Below are 25020 nucleotides of genomic sequence, written 5' to 3'. Positions count from 1 at the left end.
TGCAGAGCACTGGGGAAAGGCAGGCAGAGAATTCCCTGCTAGCACCTTCTCTGTGCCTGTTCACATTGCTTCGCAGAATCGCTTTTGTGCAGAAAACAGTAACACTTGTTCAGAAGGAAAGAAAGCACAGAGCCCCAGATTTTATGTTGTCCTGGAGAGCTTGCAGAGCACTGGGGAAAGGCAGGCAGAGAATTCCCTGATAGCACCTTCTCTGTGCCTGTTCACATTGCTTCGCAAGAATCGCTTTTGTGCAGAAAACAGTAACACTTGTTCAGAACGAAAGAAAGCACAGAGCCCCAGATTCTATGTTGTCCTGGAGAGCTTGCAGAGCACTGGGGAAAGGCAGGCAGAGAATTCCTTGCTAGCACCTTCTCTGTGCCTGGGAAGCAGAAGTGTTCACATTGCTTCGCAGAATCGCTTTTGTGCAGAAAACACTAACACTTGTTCAGAACGAAAGAAAGCACAGAGCCCCAGATTCTATGTTGTCCTGGAGAGCTTGCAGAGCACTGGGGAAAGGCAGGCAGAGAATTCCCTGCTAGCACCTTCTCTGTGCCTGGGAAGCAGAAGTGTTCACATTGCTTCGCAAGAATCGCTTTTGTGCAGAAAACAGTAACAATTGTTCAGAAGGAAAGAAAGCACAGAGCCCGAGATTTTATGTTGTCCTGGAGAGCTTGCAGAGCACTGGGGAAAGGCAGGCAGAGAATTCCCTGCTAGCACCTTCTCTGTGCCTGTTCACATTGCTTCGCAGAATCACTTTTGTGCAGAAAACAGTAACACTTGTTCAGAACGAAAGAAAGCACAGAGCCCCAGATTCTATGTTGTCCTGGAGAGCTTGCAGAGCACTGGGGAAAGGCAGGCAGAGAATTCCCTGCTAGCACCTTCTCTGTGCCTGGGAAGCAGAAGTGTTCACATTGCTTCGCAGAATCGCTTTTGTGCAGAAAACAGTAACACTTGTTCAGAAGGAAAGAAAGCACAGAGCCCCAGATTTTATGTTGTCCTGGAGAGCTTGCAGAGCACTGGGGAAAGGCAGGCAGAGAATTCCCTGATAGCACCTTCTCTGTGCCTGTTCACATTGCTTCGCAGAATCGCTTTTGTGCAGAAAACACTAACACTTGTTCAGAACGAAAGAAAGCACAGAGCCCCAGATTCTATGTTGTCCTGGAGAGCTTGCAGAGCACTGGGGAAAGGCAGGCAGAGAATTCCTTGCTAGCACCTTCTCTGTGCCTGGGAAGCAGAAGTGTTCACATTGCTTCGCAGAATCGCTTTTGTGCAGAAAACACTAACACTTGTTCAGAACGAAAGAAAGCACAGAGCCCCAGATTCTATGTTGTCCTGGAGAGCTTGCAGAGCACTGGGGAAAGGCAGGCAGAGAATTCCCTGCTAGCACCTTCTCTGTGCCTGTTCACATTGCTTCGCAGAATCGCTTTTGTGCAGAAAACACTAACACTTGTTCAGAAGGAAAGAAAGCACAGAGCCCCAGATTTTATGTTGTCCTGGAGAGCTTGCAGAGCACTGGGGAAAGGCAGGCAGAGAATTCCCTGCTAGCACCTTCTCTGTGCCTGCGAAGCAGAAGTGTTCACATTGCTTCGCAAGAATCGCTTTTGCGCAGAAAACAGTAACACTTGTTCAGAAGGAAAGAAAGCACAGAGCCCCAGATTCTATGTTGTCCTGGAGAGCTTGCAGAGCACTGGGGAAAGGCAGGCAGAGAATTCCCTGATAGCACCTTCTCTGTGCCTGTTCACATTGCTTCGCAGAATCGCTTTTGTGCAGAAAACAGTAACACTTGTTCAGAAGGAAAGAAAGCACAGAGCCCCAGATTTTATGTTGTCCTGGAGAGCTTGCAGAGCACTGGGGAAAGGCAGGCAGAGAATTCCTTGCTAGCACCTTCTCTGTGCCTGGGAAGCAGAAGTGTTCACATTGCTTCGCAGAATCGCTTTTGTGCAGAAAACAGTAACACTTGTTCAGAAGGAAAGAAAGCACAGAGCCCCAGATTCTATGTTGTCCTGGAGAGCTTGCAGAGCACTGGGGAAAGGCAGGCAGAGAATTCCCTGCTAGCAGCTTCTCTGTGCCTGGGAAGCAGAAGTGTTCACATTGCTTCGCAAGAATCGCTTTTGTGCAGAAAACACTAACACTTGTTCAGAAGGAAAGAAAGCACAGAGCCCCAGATTTTATGTTGTCCTGGAGAGCTTGCAGAGCACTGGGGAAAGGCAGGCAGAGAATTCCCTGATAGCACCTTCTCTGTGCCTGTTCACATTGCTTCGCAAGAATCGCTTTTGTGCAGAAAACAGTAACACTTGTTCAGAACGAAAGAAAGCACAGAGCCCCAGATTCTATGTTGTCCTGGAGAGCTTGCAGAGCACTGGGGAAAGGCAGGCAGAGAATTCCTTGCTAGCACCTTCTCTGTGCCTGGGAAGCAGAAGTGTTCACATTGCTTCGCAGAATCGCTTTTGTGCAGAAAACACTAACACTTGTTCAGAAGGAAAGAAAGCACAGAGCCCCAGATTCTATGTTGTCCTGGATAGCTTGCAGAGCACTGGGGAAAGGCAGGCAGAGAATTCCCTGCTAGCACCTTCTCTGTGCCTGTTCACATTGCTTCGCAGAATCACTTTTGTGCAGAAAACAGTAACACTTGTTCAGAACGAAAGAAAGCACAGAGCCCCAGATTCTATGTTGTCCTGGAGAGCTTGCAGAGCACTGGGGAAAGGCAGGCAGAGAATTCCCTGCTAGCACCTTCTCTGTGCCTGTTCACATTGCTTCGCAGAATCACTTTTGTGCAGAAAACAGTAACACTTGTTCAGAAGGAAAGAAAGCACAGAGCCCCAGATTCTATGTTGTCCTGGAGAGCTTGCAGAGCACTGGGGAAAGGCAGGCAGAGAATTCCCTGCTAGCACCTTCTCTGTGCCTGGGAAGCAGAAGTGTTCACATTGCTTCGCAGAATCGCTTTTGTGCAGAAAACAGTAACACTTGTTCAGAAGGAAAGAAAGCACAGAGCCCCAGATTCTATGTTGTCCTGGAGAGCTTGCAGAGCACTGGGGAAAGGCAGGCAGAGAATTCCTTGCTAGCACCTTCTCTGTGCCTGGGAAGCAGAAGTGTTCACATTGCTTCGCAGAATCGCTTTTGTGCAGAAAACAGTAACACTTGTTCAGAACGAAAGAAAGCACAGAGCCCCAGATTTTATGTTGACCTGGAGAGCTTGCAGAGCACTGGGGAAAGGCAGGCAGAGAATTCCCTGCTAGCACCTTCTCTGTGCCTGTTCACATTGCTTCGCAGAATCGCTTTTGTGCAGAAAACAGTAACACTTGTTCAGAACGAAAGAAAGCACAGAGCCCCAGATTCTATGTTGTCCTGGAGAGCTTGCAGAGCACTGGGGAAAGGCAGGCAGAGAATTCCCTGCTAGCACCTTCTCTGTGCCTGGGAAGCAGAAGTGTTCACATTGCTTCTCAAGAATCGCTTTTGTGCAGAAAACAGTAACACTTGTTCAGTAGGAAAGAAAGCACAGAGCCCGAGATTTTATGTTGTCCTGGAGAGCTTGCAGAGCACTGGGGAAAGGCAGGCAGAGAATTCCTTGCTAGCACCTTCTCTGTGCCTGGGAAGCAGAAGTGTTCACATTGCTTCGCAAGAATCGCTTTTGTGCAGAAAACACTAGCACTTGTTCAGAAGGAAAGAAAGCACAGAGCCCCAGATTTTATGTTGTCCTGGAGAGCTTGCAGAGCACTGGGGAAAGGCAGGCAGAGAATTCCCTGCTAGCAGCTTCTCTGTGCCTGTTCACATTGCTTCGCAGAATCGCTTTTGTGCAGAAAACAGTAAAACTTGTTCAGAAGGAAAGAAAGCACAGAGCCCGAGATTTTATGTTGTCCTGGAGAGCTTGCAGAGCACTGGGGAAAGGCAGGCAGAGAATTCCCTGATAGCACCTTCTCTGTGCCTGTTCACATTGCTTCGCAGAATCGCTTTTGTGCAGAAAACAGTAACACTTGTTCAGAAGGAAAGAAAGCACAGAGCCCCAGATTTTATGTTGTCCTGGAGAGCTTGCAGAGCACTGGGGAAAGGCAGGCAGAGAATTCCTTGCTAGCACCTTCTCTGTGCCTGGGAAGCAGAAGTGTTCACATTGCTTCGCAGAATCGCTTTTGTGCAGAAAACAGTAACACTTGTTCAGAAGGAAAGAAAGCACAGAGCCCCAGATTCTATGTTGTCCTGGAGAGCTTGCAGAGCACTGGGGAAAGGCAGGCAGAGAATTCCTTGCTAGCACCTTCTCTGTGCCTGGGAAGCAGAAGTGTTCACATTGCTTCGCAGAATCGCTTTTGTGCAGAAAACAGTAACACTTGTTCAGAAGGAAAGAAAGCACAGAGCCCCAGATTTTATGTTGACCTGGAGAGCTTGCAGAGCACTGGGGAAAGGCAGGCAGAGAATTCCCTGCTAGCACCTTCTCTGTGCCTGTTCACATTGCTTCGCAGAATCGCTTTTGTGCAGAAAACAGTAACACTTGTTCAGAAGGAAAGAAAGCACAGAGCCCCAGATTCTATGTTGTCCTGGAGAGCTTGCAGAGCACTGGGGAAAGGCAGGCAGAGAATTCCCTGATAGCACCTTCTCTGTGCCTGGGAAGCAGAAGTGTTCACATTGCTTCGCAGAATCGCTTTTGTGCAGAAAACAGTAACAGTTGTTCAGTAGGAAAGAACGCACAGAGCCCGAGATTTTATGTTGTCCTGGAGAGCTTGCAGAGCACTGGGGAAAGGCAGGCAGAGAATTCCCTGATAGCACCTTCTCTGTGCCTGTTCACATTGCTTCGCAGAATCGCTTTTGTGCAGAAAACAGTAACACTTGTTCAGAAGGAAAGAAAGCACAGAGCCCCAGATTTTATGTTGTCCTGGAGAGCTTGCAGAGCACTGGGGAAAGGCAGGCAGAGAATTCCTTGCTAGCACCTTCTCTGTGCCTGGGAAGCAGAAGTGTTCACATTGCTTCGCAGAATCGCTTTTGTGCAGAAAACAGTAACACTTGTTCAGAAGGAAAGAAAGCACAGAGCCCCAGATTCTATGTTGTCCTGGAGAGCTTGCAGAGCACTGGGGAAAGGCAGGCAGAGAATTCCTTGCTAGCACCTTCTCTGTGCCTGGGAAGCAGAAGTGTTCACATTGCTTCGCAGAATCGCTTTTGTGCAGAAAACAGTAACACTTGTTCAGAAGGAAAGAAAGCACAGAGCCCCAGATTTTATGTTGACCTGGAGAGCTTGCAGAGCACTGGGGAAAGGCAGGCAGAGAATTCCCTGCTAGCACCTTCTCTGTGCCTGTTCACATTGCTTCGCAGAATCGCTTTTGTGCAGAAAACAGTAACACTTGTTCAGAAGGAAAGAAAGCACAGAGCCCCAGATTCTATGTTGTCCTGGAGAGCTTGCAGAGCACTGGGGAAAGGCAGGCAGAGAATTCCCTGATAGCACCTTCTCTGTGCCTGGGAAGCAGAAGTGTTCACATTGCTTCTCAAGAATCGCTTTTGTGCAGAAAACAGTAACAGTTGTTCAGTAGGAAAGAACGCACAGAGCCCGAGATTTTATGTTGTCCTGGAGAGCTTGCAGAGCACTGGGGAAAGGCAGGCAGAGAATTCCCTGATAGCACCTTCTCTGTGCCTGTTCACATTGCTTCGCAGAATCGCTGTTGTGCAGAAAACATTAACACTTGTTCAGAAGGAAAGAAAGCACAGAGCCCCAGATTTTATGTTGTCCTGGAGAGCTTGCAGAGCACTGGGGAAAGGCAGGCAGAGAATTCCTTGCTAGCACCTTCTCTGTGCCTGGCAAGCAGAAGTGTTCACATTGCTTCGCAGAATCGCTTTTGTGCAGAAAACAGTAACACTTGTTCAGAAGGAAAGAAAGCACAGAGCCCCAGATTCTATGTTGTCCTGGAGAGCTTGCAGAGCACTGGGGAAAGGCAGGCAGAGAATTCCTTGCTAGCACCTTCTCTGTGCCTGGGAAGCAGAAGTGTTCACATTGCTTCGCAGAATCGCTTTTGTGCAGAAAACAGTAACACTTGTTCAGAACGAAGGAAAGCACAGAGCCCCAGATTTTATGTTGTCCTGGAGAGCTTGCAGAGCACTGGGGAAAGGCAGGCAGAGAATTCCCTGCTAGCACCTTCTCTGTGCCTGTTCACATTGCTTCGCAGAATCGCTTTTGTGCAGAAAACAGTAACACTTGTTCAGAACGAAAGAAAGCACAGAGCCCCAGATTCTATGTTGTCCTGGAGAGCTTGCAGAGCACTGGGGAAAGGCAGGCAGAGAATTCCCTGATAGCACCTTCTCTGTGCCTGGGAAGCAGAAGTGTTCACATTGCTTCGCAAGAATCGCTTTTGTGCAGAAAACAGTAACACTTGTTCAGAAGGAAAGAAAGCACAGAGCCCCAGATTTTATGTTGTCCTGGAGAGCTTGCAGAGCACTGGGGAAAGGCAGGCAGAGAATTCCTTGCTAGCACCTTCTCTGTGCCTGGGAAGCAGAAGTGTTCACATTGCTTCGCAGAATCGCTTTTGTGCAGAAAACACTAGCACTTGTTCAGAAGGAAAGAAAGCACAGAGCCCCAGATTTTATGTTGTCCTGGAGAGCTTGCAGAGCACTGGGGAAAGGCAGGCAGAGAATTCCCTGCTAGCACCTTCTCTGTGCCTGTTCACATTGCTTCGCAGAATCGCTTTTGTGCAGAAAACAGTAACACTTGTTCAGAAGGAAAGAAAGCACAGAGCCCGAGATTTTATGTTGTCCTGGAGAGCTTGCAGAGCACTGGGGAAAGGCAGGCAGAGAATTCCCTGATAGCACCTTCTCTGTGCCTGTTCACATTGCTTCGCAGAATCGCTTTTGTGCAGAAAACAGTAACACTTGTTCAGAAGGAAAGAAAGCACAGAGCCCCAGATTTTATGTTGTCCTGGAGAGCTTGCAGAGCACTGGGGAAAGGCAGGCAGAGAATTCCTTGCTAGCACCTTCTCTGTGCCTGGGAAGCAGAAGTGTTCACATTGCTTCGCAGAATCGCTTTTGTGCAGAAAACAGTAACACTTGTTCAGAAGGAAAGAAAGCACAGAGCCCCAGATTCTATGTTGTCCTGGAGAGCTTGCAGAGCACTGGGGAAAGGCAGGCAGAGAATTCCTTGCTAGCACCTTCTCTGTGCCTGGGAAGCAGAAGTGTTCACATTGCTTCGCAGAATCGCTTTTGTGCAGAAAACAGTAACACTTGTTCAGAACGAAAGAAAGCACAGAGCCCCAGATTTTATGTTGTCCTGGAGAGCTTGCAGAGCACTGGGGAAAGGCAGGCAGAGAATTCCCTGCTAGCACCTTCTCTGTGCCTGTTCACATTGCTTCGCAGAATCGCTTTTGTGCAGAAAACACTAACACTTGTTCAGAAGGAAAGAAAGCACAGAGCCCCAGATTCTATGTTGTCCTGGAGAGCTTGCAGAGCACTGGGGAAAGGCAGGCAGAGAATTCCCTGCTAGCAGCTTCTCTGTGCCTGGGAAGCAGAAGTGTTCACATTGCTTCTCAAGAATCGCTTTTGTGCAGAAAACAGTAACACTTGTTCAGTAGGAAAGAAAGCACAGAGCCCGAGAGTTTATGTTGTCCTGGAGAGCTTGCAGAGCACTGGGGAAAGGCAGGCAGAGAATTCCTTGCTAGCACCTTCTCTGTGCCTGTTCACATTGCTTCGCAGAATCGCTTTTGTGCAGAAAACAGTAACACTTGTTCAGAACGAAAGAAAGCACAGAGCCCCAGATTCTATGTTGTCCTGGAGAGCTTGCAGAGCACTGGGGAAAGGCAGGCAGAGAATTCCCTGCTAGCACCTTCTCTGTGCCTGGGAAGCAGAAGTGTTCACATTGCTTCGCAAGAATCGCTTTTCTGCAGAAAACAGTAACACTTGTTCAGAAGGAAAGAAAGCACAGAGCCCGAGATTTTATGTTGTCCTGGAGAGCTTTCAGAGCACTGGGGAAAGGCAGGCAGAGAATTCCCTGCTATCACCTTCTCTGTGCCTGTTCACATTGCTTCGCAGAATCGCTTTTGTGCAGAAAACAGTAACACTTGTTCAGAAGGAAAGAAAGCACAGAGCCCCAGATTTTATGTTGTCCTGGAGTGCTTGCAGAGCACTGGGGAAAGGCAGGCAGAGAATTCCTTGCTAGCACCTTGTCTGTGCCTGGGAAGCAGAAGTGTTCACATTGCTTCGCAGAATCGCTTTTGTGCAGAAAACAGTAACACTTGTTCAGAAGGAAAGAAAGCACAGAGCCCCAGATTCTATGTTGTCCTGGAGAGCTTGCAGAGCACTGGGGAAAGGCAGGCAGAGAATTCCCTGATAGCACCTTCTCTGTGCCTGGGAAGCAGAAGTGTTCACATTGCTTCGCAGAATCGCTTTTGTGCAGAAAACACTAACACTTGTTCAGAACGAAAGAAAGCACAGAGCCCCAGATTTTATGTTGTCCTGGAGAGCTTGCAGAGCACTGGGGAAAGGCAGGCAGAGAATTCCCTGATAGCACCTTCTCTGTGCCTGTTCACATTGCTTCGCAGAATCGCTTTTGTGCAGAAAACAGTAACACTTGTTCAGAACGAAAGAAAGCACAGAGCCCCAGATTCTATGTTGTCCTGGAGAGCTTGCAGAGCACTGGGGAAAGGCAGGCAGAGAATTCCTTGCTAGCACCTTCTCTGTGCCTGGGAAGCAGTAGTGTTCACATGGCTTCGCAGAATCGCTTTTGTGAAGAAAACACTAACACTTGTTCAGAAGGAAAGAAAGCACAGGGCCCCAGATTTTATGTTGTCCTGGAGAGCTTGCAGAGCACTGGGGAAAGGCAGGCAGAGAATTCCTTGCTAGCACCTTCTCTGTGCCTGGGAAGCAGAAGTGTTCACATTGCTTCGCAGAATCGCTTTTGTGCAGAAAACAGTAACACTTGTTCAGAACGAAAGAAAGCACAGAGCCCCAGATTCTATGTTGTCCTGGAGAGCTTGCAGAGCACTGGGGAAACGCAGGCAGAGAATTCCCTGCTAGCACCTTCTCTGTGCCTGTTCACATTTCTTCGCAGAATCGCTTTTGTGCAGAAAACACTAACACTTGTTCAGAAGGAAAGAAAGCACAGAGCCCCAGATTTTATGTTGTCCTGGAGAGCTTGCAGAGCACTGGGGAAAGGCAGGCAGAGAATTCCCTGCTAGCACCTTCTCTGTGCCTGCGACGCAGAAGTGTTCACATTGCTTCGCAGAATCGCTTTTGTGCAGAAAACACTAACACTTGTTTAGAAGGAAAGAAAGCACAGAGCCCCAGATTCTATGTTGTCCTGGAGAGCTTGCAGAGCACTGGGGAAAGGCAGGCAGAGAATTCCCTGCTAGCACCTTCTCTGTGCCTGTTCACATTGCTTCGCAGAATCGCTTTTGTGCAGAAAACAGTAACACTTGTTCAGAAGGAAAGAAAGCACAGAGCCCCAGATTTTATGTTGTCCTGGAGAGCTTGCAGAGCACTGGGGAAAGGCAGGCAGAGAATTCCCTGATAGCACCTTCTCTGTGCCTGTTCACATTGCTTCGCAAGAATCGCTTCTGTGCAGAAAACAGTAACACTTGTTCAGAACGAAAGAAAGCACAGAGCCCCAGATTCTATGTTGTCCTGGAGAGCTTGCAGAGCACTGGGGAAAGGCAGGCAGAGAATTCCTTGCTAGCACCTTCTCTGTGCCTGGGAAGCAGAAGTGTTCACATTGCTTCGCAGAATCGCTTTTGTGCAGAAAACACTAACACTTGTTCAGAACGAAAGAAAGCACAGAGCCCCAGATTCTATGTTGTCCTGGAGAGCTTGCAGAGCACTGGGGAAAGGCAGGCAGAGAATTCCCTGCTAGCACCTTCTCTGTGCCTGGGAAGCAGAAGTGTTCACATTGCTTCGCAAGAATCGCTTTTGTGCAGAAAACAGTAACAATTGTTCAGAAGGAAAGAAAGCACAGAGCCCGAGATTTTATGTTGTCCTGGAGAGCTTGCAGAGCACTGGGGAAAGGCAGGCAGAGAATTCCCTGCTAGCACCTTCTCTGTGCCTGTTCACATTGCTTCGCAGAATCACTTTTGTGCAGAAAACAGTAACACTTGTTCAGAACGAAAGAAAGCACAGAGCCCCAGATTCTATGTTGTCCTGGAGAGCTTGCAGAGCACTGGGGAAAGGCAGGCAGAGAATTCCCTGCTAGCACCTTCTCTGTGCCTGGGAAGCAGAAGTGTTCACATTGCTTCGCAGAATCGCTTTTGTGCAGAAAACAGTAACACTTGTTCAGAAGGAAAGAAAGCACAGGGCCCCAGATTTTATGTTGTCCTGGAGAGCTTGCAGAGCACTGGGGAAAGGCAGGCAGAGAATTCCTTGCTAGCACCTTCTCTGTGCCTGGGAAGCAGAAGTGTTCACATTGCTTCGCAGAATCGCTTTTGTGCAGAAAACAGTAACACTTGTTCAGAACGAAAGAAAGCACAGAGCCCCAGATTCTATGTTGTCCTGGAGAGCTTGCAGAGCACTGGGGAAACGCAGGCAGAGAATTCCCTGCTAGCACCTTCTCTGTGCCTGTTCACATTTCTTCGCAGAATCGCTTTTGTGCAGAAAACACTAACACTTGTTCAGAAGGAAAGAAAGCACAGAGCCCCAGATTTTATGTTGTCCTGGAGAGCTTGCAGAGCACTGGGGAAAGGCAGGCAGAGAATTCCCTGCTAGCACCTTCTCTGTGCCTGCGACGCAGAAGTGTTCACATTGCTTCGCAGAATCGCTTTTGTGCAGAAAACACTAACACTTGTTTAGAAGGAAAGAAAGCACAGAGCCCCAGATTCTATGTTGTCCTGGAGAGCTTGCAGAGCACTGGGGAAAGGCAGGCAGAGAATTCCCTGCTAGCACCTTCTCTGTGCCTGTTCACATTGCTTCGCAGAATCGCTTTTGTGCAGAAAACAGTAACACTTGTTCAGAAGGAAAGAAAGCACAGAGCCCCAGATTTTATGTTGTCCTGGAGAGCTTGCAGAGCACTGGGGAAAGGCAGGCAGAGAATTCCCTGATAGCACCTTCTCTGTGCCTGTTCACATTGCTTCGCAAGAATCGCTTCTGTGCAGAAAACAGTAACACTTGTTCAGAACGAAAGAAAGCACAGAGCCCCAGATTCTATGTTGTCCTGGAGAGCTTGCAGAGCACTGGGGAAAGGCAGGCAGAGAATTCCTTGCTAGCACCTTCTCTGTGCCTGGGAAGCAGAAGTGTTCACATTGCTTCGCAGAATCGCTTTTGTGCAGAAAACACTAACACTTGTTCAGAACGAAAGAAAGCACAGAGCCCCAGATTCTATGTTGTCCTGGAGAGCTTGCAGAGCACTGGGGAAAGGCAGGCAGAGAATTCCCTGCTAGCACCTTCTCTGTGCCTGGGAAGCAGAAGTGTTCACATTGCTTCGCAAGAATCGCTTTTGTGCAGAAAACAGTAACAATTGTTCAGAAGGAAAGAAAGCACAGAGCCCGAGATTTTATGTTGTCCTGGAGAGCTTGCAGAGCACTGGGGAAAGGCAGGCAGAGAATTCCCTGCTAGCACCTTCTCTGTGCCTGTTCACATTGCTTCGCAGAATCACTTTTGTGCAGAAAACAGTAACACTTGTTCAGAACGAAAGAAAGCACAGAGCCCCAGATTCTATGTTGTCCTGGAGAGCTTGCAGAGCACTGGGGAAAGGCAGGCAGAGAATTCCCTGCTAGCACCTTCTCTGTGCCTGGGAAGCAGAAGTGTTCACATTGCTTCGCAGAATCGCTTTTGTGCAGAAAACAGTAACACTTGTTCAGAAGGAAAGAAAGCACAGAGCCCCAGATTTTATGTTGTCCTGGAGAGCTTGCAGAGCACTGGGGAAAGGCAGGCAGAGAATTCCCTGATAGCACCTTCTCTGTGCCTGTTCACATTGCTTCGCAGAATCGCTTTTGTGCAGAAAACACTAACACTTGTTCAGAACGAAAGAAAGCACAGAGCCCCAGATTCTATGTTGTCCTGGAGAGCTTGCAGAGCACTGGGGAAAGGCAGGCAGAGAATTCCTTGCTAGCACCTTCTCTGTGCCTGGGAAGCAGAAGTGTTCACATTGCTTCGCAGAATCGCTTTTGTGCAGAAAACACTAACACTTGTTCAGAACGAAAGAAAGCACAGAGCCCCAGATTCTATGTTGTCCTGGAGAGCTTGCAGAGCACTGGGGAAAGGCAGGCAGAGAATTCCCTGCTAGCACCTTCTCTGTGCCTGTTCACATTGCTTCGCAGAATCGCTTTTGTGCAGAAAACACTAACACTTGTTCAGAAGGAAAGAAAGCACAGAGCCCCAGATTTTATGTTGTCCTGGAGAGCTTGCAGAGCACTGGGGAAAGGCAGGCAGAGAATTCCCTGCTAGCACCTTCTCTGTGCCTGCGAAGCAGAAGTGTTCACATTGCTTCGCAAGAATCGCTTTTGTGCAGAAAACACTAACACTTGTTCAGAAGGAAAGAAAGCACAGAGCCCCAGATTCTATGTTGTCCTGGAGAGCTTGCAGAGCACTGGGGAAAGGCAGGCAGAGAATTCCCTGATAGCACCTTCTCTGTGCCTGTTCACATTGCTTCGCAGAATCGCTTTTGCGCAGAAAACAGTAACACTTGTTCAGAAGGAAAGAAAGCACAGAGCCCCAGATTTTATGTTGTCCTGGAGAGCTTGCAGAGCACTGGGGAAAGGCAGGCAGAGAATTCCCTGATAGCACCTTCTCTGTGCCTGTTCACATTGCTTCGCAGAATCGCTTTTGTGCAGAAAACAGTAACACTTGTTCAGAAGGAAAGAAAGCACAGAGCCCCAGATTTTATGTTGTCCTGGAGAGCTTGCAGAGCACTGGGGAAAGGCAGGCAGAGAATTCCTTGCTAGCACCTTCTCTGTGCCTGGGAAGCAGAAGTGTTCACATTGCTTCGCAGAATCGCTTTTGTGCAGAAAACACTAACACTTGTTCAGAACGAAAGAAAGCACAGAGCCCCAGATTCTATGTTGTCCTGGAGAGCTTGCAGAGCACTGGGGAAAGGCAGGCAGAGAATTCCCTGCTAGCAGCTTCTCTGTGCCTGGGAAGCAGAAGTGTTCACATTGCTTCGCAAGAATCGCTTTTGTGCAGATAACACTAACACTTGTTCAGAAGGAAAGAAAGCACAGAGCCCCAGATTTTATGTTGTCCTGGAGAGCTTGCAGAGCACTGGGGAAAGGCAGGCAGAGAATTCCCTGCTAGCACCTTCTCTGTGCCTGGGAAGCAGAAGTGTTCACATTGCTTCGCAAGAATCGCTTTTGTGCAGAAAACAGTAACACTTGTTCAGAAGGAAAGAAAGCACAGAGCCCCAGATTTTATGTTGTCCTGGAGAGCTTGCAGAGCACTGGGGAAAGGCAGGCAGAGAATTCCTTGCTAGCACCTTCTCTGTGCCTGGGAAGCAGAAGTGTTCACATTGCTTCGCAAGAATCGCTTTTGTGCAGAAAACACTAACACTTGTTCAGAAGGAAAGAAAGCACAGAGCCCCAGATTTTATGTTGTCCTGGAGAGCTTGCAGAGCACTGGGGAAAGGCAGGCAGAGAATTCCCTGCTAGCACCTTCTCTGTGCCTGTTCACATTGCTTCGCAGAATCGCTTTTGTGCAGAAAACAGTAACACTTGTTCAGAAGGAAAGAAAGCACAGAGCCTGAGATTTTATGTTGTCCTGGAGAGCTTGCAGAGCACTGGGGAAAGGCAGGCAGAGAATTCCCTGATAGCACCTTCTCTGTGCCTGTTCACATTGCTTCGCAGAATCGCTTTTGTGCAGAAAACAGTAACACTTGTTCAGAAGGAAAGAAAGCACAGAGCCCCAGATTTTATGTTGTCCTGGAGAGCTTGCAGAGCACTGGGGAAAGGCAGGCAGAGAATTCCTTGCTAGCACCTTCTCTGTGCCTGGGAAGCAGAAGTGTTCACATTGCTTCGCAGAATCGCTTTTGTGCAGAAAACACTAACACTTGTTCAGAAGGAAAGAAAGCACAGAGCCCCAGATTCTATGTTGTCCTGGAGAGCTTGCAGAGCACTGGGGAAAGGCAGGCAGAGAATTCCTTGCTAGCACCTTCTCTGTGCCTGGGAAGCAGAAGTGTTCACATTGCTTCGCAGAATCGCTTTTGTGCAGAAAACAGTAACACTTGTTCAGAACGAAAGAAAGCACAGAGCCCCAGATTTTATGTTGACCTGGAGAGCTTGCAGAGCACTGGGGAAAGGCAGGCAGAGAATTCCCTGCTAGCACCTTCTCTGTGCCTGTTCACATTGCTTCGCAGAATCGCTTTTGTGCAGAAAACAGTAACACTTGTTCAGAAGGAAAGAAAGCACAGAGCCCCAGATTCTATGTTGTCCTGGAGAGCTTGCAGAGCACTGGGGAAAGGCAGGCAGAGAATTCCCTGCTAGCAGCTTCTCTGTGCCTGGGAAGCAGAAGTGTTCACATTGCTTCTCAAGAATCGCTTTTGTGCAGAAAACAGTAACACTTGTTCAGTAGGAAAGAAAGCACAGAGCCCGAGAATTTATGTTGTCCTGGAGAGCTTGCAGAGCACTGGGGAAAGGCAGGCAGAGAATTCCTTGCTAGCACCTTCTCTGTGCCTGTTCACATTGCTTCGCAGAATCGCTTTTGTGCAGAAAACAGTAACACTTGTTCAGAACGAAAGAAAGCACAGAGCCCCAGATTCTATGTTGTCCTGGAGAGCTTGCAGAGCACTGGGGAAAGGCAGGCAGAGAATTCCCTGCTAGCACCTTCTCTGTGCCTGGGAAGCAGAAGTGTTCACATTGCTTCGCAAGAATCGCTTTTCTGCAGAAAACAGTAACACTTGTTCAGAAGGAAAGAAAGCACAGAGCCCGAGATTTTATGTTGTCCTGGAGAGCTTTCAGAGCACTGGGGAAAGGCAGGCAGAGAATTCCCTGCTATCACCTTCTCTGTGCCTGTTCACATTGCTTCGCAGAATCGCTTTTGTGCAGAAAACAGTAACACTTGTTCAGAAGGAAAGAAAGCACAGAGCCCCAGATTTTATGTTGTCCTGGAGTGCTTGCAGAGCACTGGGGAAAGGCAGGCAGAGAATTCCTTGCTAGCACCTTGTCTGTGCCTGGGAAGCAGAAGTGTTCACATTGCTTCGCAGAATCGCTTTTGTGCAGAAAACAGTAACACTTGTTCAGAAGGAAAGAAAGCACAGAGCCCCAGATTCTATGTTGTCCTGGAGAGCTTGCAGAGCACTGGGGAAAGGCAGGCAGAGAATTCCCTGATAGCACCTTCTCTGTGCCTGGGAAGCAGAAGTGTTCACATTGCTTCGCAGAATCGCTTTTGTGCAGAAAACACTAACACTTGTTCAGAACGAAAGAAAGCACAGAGCCCCAGATTTTATGTTGTCCTGGAGAGCTTGCAGAGCACTGGGGAAAGGCAGGCAGAGAATTCCCTGATAGCACCTTCTCTGTGCCTGTTCACATTGCTTCGCAGAATCGCTTTTGTGCAGAAAACAGTAACACTTGTTCAGAACGAAAGAAAGCACAGAGCCCCAGATTCTATGTTGTCCTGGAGAGCTTGCAGAGCACTGGGGAAAGGCAGGCAGAGAATTCCTTGCTAGCACCTTCTCTGTGCCTGGGAAGCAGTAGTGTTCACATGGCTTCGCAGAATCGCTTTTGTGAAGAAAACAGTAACACTTGTTCAGAAGGAAAGAAAGCACAGGGCCCCAGATTTTATGTTGTCCTGGAGAGCTTGCAGAGCACTGGGGAAAGGCAGGCAGAGAATTCCTTGCTAGCACCTTCTCTGTGCCTGGGAAGCAGAAGTGTTCACATTGCTTCGCAGAATCGCTTTTGTGCAGAAAACAGTAACACTTGTTCAGAACGAAAGAAAGCACAGAGCCCCAGATTCTATGTTGTCCTGGAGAGCTTGCAGAGCACTGGGGAAACGCAGGCAGAGAATTCCCTGCTAGCACCTTCTCTGTGCCTGTTCACATTTCTTCGCAGAATCGCTTTTGTGCAGAAAACACTAACACTTGTTCAGAAGGAAAGAAAGCACAGAGCCCCAGATTTTATGTTGTCCTGGAGAGCTTGCAGAGCACTGGGGAAAGGCAGGCAGAGAATTCCCTGCTAGCACCTTCTCTGTGCCTGCGACGCAGAAGTGTTCACATTGCTTCGCAGAATCGCTTTTGTGCAGAAAACACTAACACTTGTTTAGAAGGAAAGAAAGCACAGAGCCCCAGATTCTATGTTGTCCTGGAGAGCTTGCAGAGCACTGGGGAAAGGCAGGCAGAGAATTCCCTGCTAGCACCTTCTCTGTGCCTGTTCACATTGCTTCGCAGAATCGCTTTTGTGCAGAAAACAGTAACACTTGTTCAGAAGGAAAGAAAGCACAGAGCCCCAGATTTTATGTTGTCCTGGAGAGCTTGCAGAGCACTGGGGAAAGGCAGGCAGAGAATTCCCTGATAGCACCTTCTCTGTGCCTGTTCACATTGCTTCGCAAGAATCGCTTCTGTGCAGAAAACAGTAACACTTGTTCAGAACGAAAGAAAGCACAGAGCCCCAGATTCTATGTTGTCCTGGAGAGCTTGCAGAGCACTGGGGAAAGGCAGGCAGAGAATTCCTTGCTAGCACCTTCTCTGTGCCTGGGAAGCAGAAGTGTTCACATTGCTTCGCAGAATCGCTTTTGTGCAGAAAACACTAACACTTGTTCAGAACGAAAGAAAGCACAGAGCCCCAGATTCTATGTTGTCCTGGAGAGCTTGCAGAGCACTGGGGAAAGGCAGGCAGAGAATTCCCTGCTAGCACCTTCTCTGTGCCTGGGAAGCAGAAGTGTTCACATTGCTTCGCAAGAATCGCTTTTGTGCAGAAAACAGTAACAATTGTTCAGAAGGAAAGAAAGCACAGAGCCCGAGATTTTATGTTGTCCTGGAGAGCTTGCAGAGCACTGGGGAAAGGCAGGCAGAGAATTCCCTGCTAGCACCTTCTCTGTGCCTGTTCACATTGCTTCGCAGAATCACTTTTGTGCAGAAAACAGTAACACTTGTTCAGAACGAAAGAAAGCACAGAGCCCCAGATTCTATGTTGTCCTGGAGAGCTTGCAGAGCACTGGGGAAAGGCAGGCAGAGAATTCCCTGCTAGCACCTTCTCTGTGCCTGCGAAGCAGAAGTGTTCACATTGCTTCGCAAGAATTGCTTTTGTGCAGAAAACACTAACACTTGTTCAGAAGGAAAGAAAGCACAGAGCCCCAGATTCTATGTTGTCCTGGAGAGCTTGCAGAGCACTGGGGAAAGGCAGGCAGAGAATTCCCTGATAGCACCTTCTCTGTGCCTGTTCACATTGCTTCGCAGAATCGCTTTTGCGCAGAAAACAGTAACACTTGTTCAGAAGGAAAGAAAGCACAGAGCCCCAGATTTTATGTTGTCCTGGAGAGCTTGCAGAGCACTGGGGAAAGGCAGGCAGAGAATTCCCTGATAGCACCTTCTCTGTGCCTGTTCACATTGCTTCGCAGAATCGCTTTTGTGCAGAAAACAGTAACACTTGTTCAGAAGGAAAGAAAGCACAGAGCCCCAGATTTTATGTTGTCCTGGAGAGCTTGCAGAGCACTGGGGAAAGGCAGGCAGAGAATTCCTTGCTAGCACCTTCTCTGTGCCTGGGAAGCAGAAGTGTTCACATTGCTTCGCAGAATCGCTTTTGTGCAGAAAACACTAACACTTGTTCAGAACGAAAGAAAGCACAGAGCCCCAGATTCTATGTTGTCCTGGAGAGCTTGCAGAGCACTGGGGAAAGGCAGGCAGAGAATTCCCTGCTAGCAGCTTCTCTGTGCCTGGGAAGCAGAAGTGTTCACATTGCTTCGCAAGAATCGCTTTTGTGCAGATAACACTAACACTTGTTCAGAAGGAAAGAAAGCACAGAGCCCCAGATTTTATGTTGTCCTGGAGAGCTTGCAGAGCACTGGGGAAAGGCAGGCAGAGAATTCCCTGCTAGCACCTTCTCTGTGCCTGGGAAGCAGAAGTGTTCACATTGCTTCGCAAGAATCGCTTTTGTGCAGAAAACAGTAACACTTGTTCAGAAGGAAAGAAAGCACAGAGCCCCAGATTTTATGTTGTCCTGGAGAGCTTGCAGAGCACTGGGGAAAGGCAGGCAGAGAATTCCTTGCTAGCACCTTCTCTGTGCCTGGGAAGCAGAAGTGTTCACATTGCTTCGCAAGAATCGCTTTTGTGCAGAAAACACTAACACTTGTTCAGAAGGAAAGAAAGCACAGAGCCCCAGATTTTATGTTGTCCTGGAGAGCTTGCAGAGCACTGGGGAAAGGCAGGCAGAGAATTCCCTGATAGCACCTTCTCTGTGCCTGTTCACATTGCTTCGCAAGAATCGCTTTTGTGCAGAAAACAGTAACACTTGTTCAGAACGAAAGAAAGCACAGAGCCCCAGATTCTATGTTGTCCTGGAGAGCTTGCAGAGCACTGGGGAAAGGCAGGCAGAGAATTCCTTGCTAGCACCTTCTCTGTGCCTGGGAAGCAGAAGTGTTCACATTGCTTCGCAGAATCGCTTTTGTGCAGAAAACACTAACACTTGTTCAGAACGAAAGAAAGCACAGAGCCCCAGATTCTATGTTGTCCTGGATAGCTTGCAGAGCACTGGGGAAAGGCAGGCAGAGAATTCCCTGCTAGCACCTTCTCTGTGCCTGTTCACATTGCTTCGCAGAATCACTTTTGTGCAGAAAACAGTAACACTTGTTCAGAAGGAAAGAAAGCACAGAGCCCCAGATTCTATGTTGTCCTGGAGAGCTTGCAGAGCACTGGGGAAAGGCAGGCAGAGAATTCCCTGCTAGCACCTTCTCTGTGCCTGTTCACATTGCTTCGCAGAATCACTTTTGTGCAGAAAACAGTAACACTTGTTCAGAACGAAAAAAAGCACAGAGCCCCATATTCTATGTTGTCCTGGAGAGCTTGCAGAGCACTGGGGAAAGGCAGGCAGAGAATTCCCTGCTAGCACCTTCTCTGTGCCTGGGAAGCAGAAGTGTTCACATTGCTTCGCAGAATCGCTTTTGTGCAGAAAACAGTAACACTTGTTCAGAAGGAAAGAAAGCACAGAGCCCCAGATTTTATGTTGTCCTGGAGAGCTTGCAGAGCACTGGGGAAAGGCAGGCAGAGAATTCCCTGATAGCACCTTCTCTGTGCCTGTTCACATTGCTTCGCAGAATCGCTTTTGTGCAGAAAACACTAACACTTGTTCAGAAGGAAAGAAAGCACAGAGCCCCAGATTCTATGTTGTCCTGGAGAGCTTGCAGAGCACTGGGGAAAGGCAGGCAGAGAATTCCCTGATAGCACCTTCTCTGTGCCTGTTCACATTGCTTCGCAGAATCGCTTTTGTGCAGAAAACACTAACACTTGTTCAGAAGGAAAGAAAGCACAGAGCCCCAGATTTTATGTTGTCCTGGAGAGCTTGCAGAGCACTGGGGAAAGGCAGGCAGAGAATTCCCTGCTAGCACCTTCTCTGTGCCTGCGAAGCAGAAGTGTTCACATTGCTTCGCAAGAATCGCTTTTGTGCAGAAAACACTAACACTTGTTCAGAAGGAAAGAAAGCACAGAGCCCCAGATTTTATGTTGTCCTGGAGAGCTTGCAGAGCACTGGGGAAAGGCAGGCAGAGAATTCCTTGCTAGCACCTTCTCTGTGCCTGTTCACATTGCTTCGCAGAATCGCTTTTGTGCAGATAACACTAACACTTGTTCAGAAGGAAAGAAAGCACAGAGCCCCAGATTCTATGTTGTCCTGGAGAGCTTGCAGAGCACTGGGGAAAGGCAGGCAGAGAATTCCCTGCTAGCACCTTCTCTGTGCCTGGGAAGCAGAAGTGTTCACATTGCTTCGCAAGAATCGCTTTTGTGCAGAAAACAGTAACACTTGTTCAGAAGGAAAGAAAGCACAGAGCCCCAGATTTTATGTTGTCCTGGAGAGCTTGCAGAGCACGGGGGAAAGGCAGGCAGAGAATTCCCTGCTAGCACCTTCTCTGTGCCTGTTCACATTGCTTCGCAGAATCGCTTTTGTGCAGAAAACAGTAACACTTGTTCAGAAGGAAAGAAAGCACAGAGCCCCAGATTCTATGTTGTCCTGGAGAGCTTGCAGAGCACTGGGGAAAGGCAGGCAGAGAATTCCCTGCTAGCAGCTTCTCTGTGCCTGGGAAGCAGAAGTGTTCACATTGCTTCTCAAGAATCGCTTTTGTGCAGAAAACAGTAACACTTGTTCAGTAGGAAAGAAAGCACAGAGCCCGAGATTTTATGTTGTCCTGGAGAGCTTGCAGAGCACTGGGGAAAGGCAGGCAGAGAATTCCTTGCTAGCACCTTCTCTGTGCCTGTTCACATTGCTTCGCAGAATCGCTTTTGTGCAGAAAACAGTAACACTTGTTCAGAACGAAAGAAAGCACAGAGCCCCAGATTCTATGTTGTCCTGGAGAGCTTGCAGAGCACTGGGGAAAGGCAGGCAGAGAATTCCCTGCTAGCACCTTCTCTGTGCCTGGGAAGCAGAAGTGTTCACATTGCTTCGCAGAATCGCTTTTGTGCAGAAAACAGTAACACTTGTTCAGAAGGAAAGAAAGCACAGAGCCCCAGATTCTATGTTGTCCTGGAGAGCTTGCAGAGCACTGGGGAAAGGCAGGCAGAGAATTCCTTGCTAGCACCTTCTCTGTGCCTGGGAAGCAGAAGTGTTCACATTGCTTCGCAGAATCGCTTTTGTGCAGAAAACACTAACACTTGTTCAGAAGGAAAGAAAGCACAGAGCCCCAGATTTTATGTTGTCCTGGAGAGCTTGCAGAGCACTGGGGAAAGGCAGGCAGAGAATTCCCTGCTAGCACCTTCTCTGTGCCTGTTCACATTGCTTCGCAGAATCACTTTTGTGCAGAAAACAGTAACACTTGTTCAGAACGAAAAAAAGCACAGAGCCCCATATTCTATGTTGTCCTGGAGAGCTTGCAGAGCACTGGGGAAAGGCAGGCAGAGAATTCCCTGCTAGCACCTTCTCTGTGCCTGGGAAGCAGAAGTGTTCACATTGCTTCGCAGAATCGCTTTTGTGCAGAAAACAGTAACACTTGTTCAGAAGGAAAGAAAGCACAGAGCCCCAGATTTTATGTTGTCCTGGAGAGCTTGCAGAGCACTGGGGAAAGGCAGGCAGAGAATTCCCTGATAGCACCTTCTCTGTGCCTGTTCACATTGCTTCGCAGAATCGCTTTTGTGCAGAAAACACTAACACTTGTTCAGAAGGAAAGAAAGCACAGAGCCCCAGATTCTATGTTGTCCTGGAGAGCTTGCAGAGCACTGGGGAAAGGCAGGCAGAGAATTCCTTGCTAGCACCTTCTCTGTGCCTGGGAAGCAGAAGTGTTCACATTGCTTCGCAGAATCGCTTTTGTGCAGAAAACACTAACACTTGTTCAGAACGAAAGAAAGCACAGAGCCCCAGATTTTATGTTGTCCTGGAGAGCTTGCAGAGCACTGGGGAAAGGCAGGCAGAGAATTCCCTGATAGCACCTTCTCTGTGCCTGTTCACATTGCTTCGCAGAATCGCTTTTGTGCAGAAAACACTAACACTTGTTCAGAAGGAAAGAAAGCACAGAGCCCCAGATTTTATGTTGTCCTGGAGAGCTTGCAGAGCACTGGGGAAAGGCAGGCAGAGAATTCCCTGCTAGCACCTTCTCTGTGCCTGCGAAGCAGAAGTGTTCACATTGCTTCGCAAGAATCGCTTTTGTGCAGAAAACACTAACACTTGTTCAGAAGGAAAGAAAGCACAGAGCCCCAGATTTTATGTTGTCCTGGAGAGCTTGCAGAGCACTGGGGAAAGGCAGGCAGAGAATTCCTTGCTAGCACCTTCTCTGTGCCTGTTCACATTGCTTCGCAGAATCGCTTTTGTGCAGATAACACTAACACTTTTTCAGAAGGAAAGAAAGCACAGAGCCCCAGATTCTATGTTGTCCTGGAGAGCTTGCAGAGCACTGGGGAAAGGCAGGCAGAGAATTCCCTGCTAGCACCTTCTCTGTGCCTGCGACGCAGAAGTGTTCACATTGCTTCGCAAGAATCGCTTTTGTGCAGAAAACAGTAACACTTGTTCAGAAGGAAAGAAAGCACAGAGCCCCAGATTTTATGTTGTCCTGGAGAGCTTGCAGAGCACGGGGGAAAGGCAGGCAGAGAATTCCCTGCTAGCACCTTCTCTGTGCCTGTTCACATTGCTTCGCAGAATCGCTTTTGTGCAGAAAACAGTAACACTTGTTCAGAAGGAAAGAAAGCACAGAGCCCCAGATTCTATGTTGTCCTGGAGAGCTTGCAGAGCACTGGGGAAAGGCAGGCAGAGAATTCCCTGCTAGCAGCTTCTCTGTGCCTGGGAAGCAGAAGTGTTCACATTGCTTCTCAAGAATCGCTTTTGTGCAGAAAACAGTAACACTTGTTCAGTAGGAAAGAAAGCACAGAGCCCGAGATTTTATGTTGTCCTGGAGAGCTTGCAGAGCACTGGGGAAAGGCAGGCAGAGAATTCCTTGCTAGCACCTTCTCTGTGCCTGTTCACATTGCTTCGCAGAATCGCTTTTGTGCAGAAAACAGTAACACTTGTTCAGAACGAAAGAAAGCACAGAGCCCCAGATTCTATGTTGTCCTGGAGAGCTTGCAGAGCACTGGGGAAAGGCAGGCAGAGAATTCCCTGCTAGCACCTTCTCTGTGCCTGGGAAGCAGAAGTGTTCACATTGCTTCGCAAGTATCGCTTTTCTGCAGAAAACAGTAACACTTGTTCAGAAGGAAAGAAAGCACAGAGCCCGAGATTTTATGTTGTCCTGGAGAGCTTGCAGAGCACTGGGGAAAGGCAGGCAGAGAATTCCCTGCTATCACCTTCTCTGTGCCTGTTCACATTGCTTCGCAGAATCGCTTTTGTGCAGAAAACAGTAACACTTGTTCAGAAGGAAAGAAAGCACAGAGCCCCAGATTTTATGTTGTCCTGGAGAGCTTGCAGAGCACTGGGGAAAGGCAGGCAGAGAATTCCTTGCTAGCACCTTCTCTGTGCCTGGGAAGCAGAAGTGTTCACATTGCTTCGCAGAATCGCTTTTGTGCAGAAAACAGTAACACTTGTTCAGAAGGAAAGAAAGCACAGAGCCCCAGATTCTATGTTGTCCTGGAGAGCTTGCAGAGCACTGGGGAAAGGCAGGCAGAGAATTCCTTGCTAGCACCTTCTCTGTGCCTGGGAAGCAGAAGTGTTCACATTGCTTCGCAGAATCGCTTTTGTGCAGAAAACAGTAACACTTGTTCAGAACGAAAGAAAGCACAGAGCCCCAGATTTTATGTTGTCCTGGAGAGCTTGCAGAGCACTGGGGAAAGGCAGGCAGAGAATTCCCTGCTAGCACCTTCTCTGTGCCTGTTCACATTGCTTCGCAGAATCGCTTTTGTGCAGAAAACAGTAACACTTGTTCAGAAGGAAAGAAAGCACAGAGCCCCAGATTCTATGTTGTCCTGGAGAGCTTGCAGAGCACTGGGGAAAGGCAGGCAGAGAATTCCCTGCTAGCACCTTCTCTGTGCCTGTTCACATTTCTTCGCAGAATCGCTTTTGTGCAGAAAACACTAACACTTGTTCAGAAGGAAAGAAAGCACAGAGCCCCAGATTTTATGTTGTCCTGGAGAGCTTGCAGAGCACTGGGGAAAGGCAGGCAGAGAATTCCCTGCTAGCACCTTCTCTGTGCCTGCGACGCAGAAGTGTTCACATTGCTTCGCAGAATCGCTTTTGTGCAGAAAACACTAACACTTGTTTAGAAGGAAAGAAAGCACAGAGCCCCAGATTCTATGTTGTCCTGGAGAGCTTGCAGAGCACTGGGGAAAGGCAGGCAGAGAATTCCCTGCTAGCACCTTCTCTGTGCCTGTTCACATTGCTTCGCAGAATCGCTTTTGTGCAGAAAACAGTAACACTTGTTCAGAAGGAAAGAAAGCACAGAGCCCCAGATTTTATGTTGTCCTGGAGAGCTTGCAGAGCACTGGGGAAAGGCAGGCAGAGAATTCCCTGATAGCACCTTCTCTGTGCCTGTTCACATTGCTTCGCAAGAATCGCTTTTGTGCAGAAAACAGTAACACTTGTTCAGAACGAAAGAAAGCACAGAGCCCCAGATTCTATGTTGTCCTGGAGAGCTTGCAGAGCACTGGGGAAAGGCAGGCAGAGAATTCCTTGCTAGCACCTTCTCTGTGCCTGGGAAGCAGAAGTGTTCACATTGCTTCGCAGAATCGCTTTTGTGCAGAAAACACTAACACTTGTTCAGAACGAAAGAAAGCACAGAGCCCCAGATTCTATGTTGTCCTGGAGAGCTTGCAGAGCACTGGGGAAAGGCAGGCAGAGAATTCCCTGCTAGCACCTTCTCTGTGCCTGGGAAGCAGAAGTGTTCACATTGCTTCGCAAGAATCGCTTTTGTGCAGAAAACAGTAACAATTGTTCAGAAGGAAAGAAAGCACAGAGCCCGAGATTTTATGTTGTCCTGGAGAGCTTGCAGAGCACTGGGGAAAGGCAGGCAGAGAATTCCCTGCTAGCACCTTCTCTGTGCCTGTTCACATTGCTTCGCAGAATCACTTTTGTGCAGAAAACAGTAACACTTGTTCAGAACGAAAGAAAGCACAGAGCCCCAGATTCTATGTTGTCCTGGAGAGCTTGCAGAGCACTGGGGAAAGGCAGGCAGAGAATTCCCTGCTAGCACCTTCTCTGTGCCTGGGAAGCAGAAGTGTTCACATTGCTTCGCAGAATCGCTTTTGTGCAGAAAACAGTAACACTTGTTCAGAAGGAAAGAAAGCACAGAGCCCCAGATTTTATGTTGTCCTGGAGAGCTTGCAGAGCACTGGGGAAAGGCAGGCAGAGAATTCCCTGATAGCACCTTCTCTGTGCCTGTTCACATTGCTTCGCAGAATCGCTTTTGTGCAGAAAACACTAACACTTGTTCAGAACGAAAGAAAGCACAGAGCCCCAGATTCTATGTTGTCCTGGAGAGCTTGCAGAGCACTGGGGAAAGGCAGGCAGAGAATTCCTTGCTAGCACCTTCTCTGTGCCTGGGAAGCAGAAGTGTTCACATTGCTTCGCAGAATCGCTTTTGTGCAGAAAACACTAA

Source organism: Strix aluco, chromosome 11, assembly GCF_031877795.1.
Source record: "Strix aluco isolate bStrAlu1 chromosome 11, bStrAlu1.hap1, whole genome shotgun sequence".
NCBI lineage: Eukaryota > Metazoa > Chordata > Aves > Strigiformes > Strigidae > Strix > Strix aluco.
This window is presented reverse-complemented; position numbering follows the sequence as displayed.